The sequence below is a fragment of the Sardina pilchardus genome, chromosome 1, assembly GCF_963854185.1.
Source record: "Sardina pilchardus chromosome 1, fSarPil1.1, whole genome shotgun sequence".
Classification (NCBI taxonomy): domain Eukaryota; kingdom Metazoa; phylum Chordata; class Actinopteri; order Clupeiformes; family Clupeidae; genus Sardina; species Sardina pilchardus.
This window is the reverse complement of record NC_084994.1, coordinates 51969641-51971793: the sequence shown is the minus strand read 5'-3', so window position 1 is coordinate 51971793 and position 2153 is coordinate 51969641. Positions and strand designations below refer to the sequence as shown.

The 2153-nt window shown below is 38.8% G+C and overlaps 1 long non-coding RNA gene across 1 annotated transcript; it reads left to right on the top strand.

The window, feature by feature from the left end:
* Positions 1-1245: 1245 nt before the first annotated feature.
* On the top strand, positions 1246-1695 carry LOC134080302 (uncharacterized). The gene is made up of 3 exons (XR_009939188.1): positions 1246-1315; positions 1436-1505; positions 1626-1695. It is a non-coding gene; the product is annotated as an uncharacterized LOC134080302 (long non-coding RNA).
* Positions 1696-2153: the final 458 nt, after the last annotated feature.

Below are 2153 nucleotides of genomic sequence, written 5' to 3'. Positions count from 1 at the left end.
CTACAGATTGACCTAGCATGTATGGTTTGTCGACATAACAGGTAGCGACAACGTCAATATCTATGAATAGAATCTAAAGAACACTGACGCTCTATAGAACACTGACGCTCTATGACGTAGAGTGTGACGTCGAACATGGATGTGGATGTGGATGTCCCGCAGGCTGCATCCAGTCATTATTGGATCCACGTCGGACCCTGTGCGGATGCGCACATCGAACGCGCCCTTCAAATCCGCTAACGGTTTCCTTCCTCAGTTTTTTTCGCTGATGGAGTGCGGAGGCGAAACAGCGGTGTCTGCGGGCTCACTGTAAGTATGCTTCTATATGCTTTATTTATACAGTTACCTAGTATATTCAGTGAAAACGTACTTCCATAACACAAGTTACCAACTTATCTAGCTTTATTTGCTGATATCATCCGTAATTTGCTATACTTGCCAGCTGATGATAGTTCACATTTACACACCAGCTAGCTGCTAACGTCTAGCATGCTAGCTTGCGCAAGCTAATTTAGCTCACTTTCGACAGGGCTAAATCTTGTCCAACTTGGGCTTTGTTAACTTTTTAATCAAAGCTAAACTCAAAACTCAGTTAAAATTGAGCGAAGCTTGATTTGGTTGAACGCTAACTTTATGTATGCCTGTGAACAACAAGTTGGTTTGCGTGAGCTAGCGTTAGCTTGTTGGCTAACGATAACGTTAAACTGTCATGAATATTTTTTGTTAACGTTAATGAAAGCTTAGATGTTGGACTCGGTAGTCTTTAAGAATACTTAGATGTGTTTACATCTTATTTCATTCTTGGAGGGAGGCTGATTTCACATTGTTTACTTGTCCTGGATAAGATAACGTTTGTGATTTTAAATTATGAACGACGTATCTAGTAATGCAAGCTATGCGCCATGTCACGCGCATGCTCAAACTTTTTGAACTCGTAGATGGCAGCAAGAAATACCCTCGGGATTCGTGCACTTACATTTGTACACGAGAAACCGGCCTACTATTCAATCTAAATCTTCTGGTTTTCAGGCGTGTTTCCTGGTGACTTTTTCAATTGAATAGTAGAGATTACTCGTTAACTTTCCTAAAATATAAGGGCACAAATCCCGAAGCCATTTGTTTTATGAAACTGCCGTCAATGAATGAGGTCATTTGATGCTGAAAGTTTTTTGGAGCATGATTTGACTGAAAATGAGAAACACATAACGCATAACAGTTATGCATATTTGTGTGTCTGTGTTACAGGTCATTCACAAGTGGCTCCAGTCTGGTTTGGGGGTCTACCCTTTCTCATCATGTCCTGCCACCCAATAAAGTAAGCTATACAGCTTCACATTTGATTTGTTTGACTTGGGTGTATTAGTGATTATGACAGATATTTGGCAATTTCTTTCTGATGATAAAAGTAATGCATATTTATGTATCTGTGTTACAGGCCATTCACAAGTGGCTCCAGCCTGGTTTGGGGGTCTAGCCTTTCTCATCCTGTCCTGCCACCCAATAAAGTAAGCTATACAGCTTCACATTTGAGTTATTTGACTTGGATGTATTAGTGGTTATGATGAGTATTTGGCAATTTATTTCTGATGATAGAAGTAATGCATATTTATGTATATGTGTTACAGGCCATTCACAAGTGGCTCCAGCCTGGTTTGGGGGTCTAGCCTTTCTCATCCTGTCCTGCCACCCAATAAAGTAAGCTATACAGTTTTACATTTGATTTATCTGACTTTTGGTCCACACATTAGTCATATAAGATAACCATAAGCCTTTGTAACTGGTTTTACCAGTTCAGGATGAATTGAAGGTAAATGTCAACATACATAAATGCCTTTCTCTGCTGTAATAAAATCCACCGTTTACCTCAAAAGCTCTCTAATAAAATGTACATATTTTTATTTCAGAAGAGAAATTACTAAAGGCCTCTGCAACTTTTACCAGGTAAGGATGAATTGTAGATACATTTCAACATATTTTTGTTTTGTTTTGTTTTCTTTGATAAATTCCTAATTTCCAGTACCTACAAAGCTCTATAATCAGCATCATTTGTGTTTAATCTGTGCATGCAAATGGTGTAGTATAACTAACAAGTATTGTCTCTGTGAACCACTTTTCTGTTGCCTTTTTACATTTTCAAGTAACAGGTCTTTGCC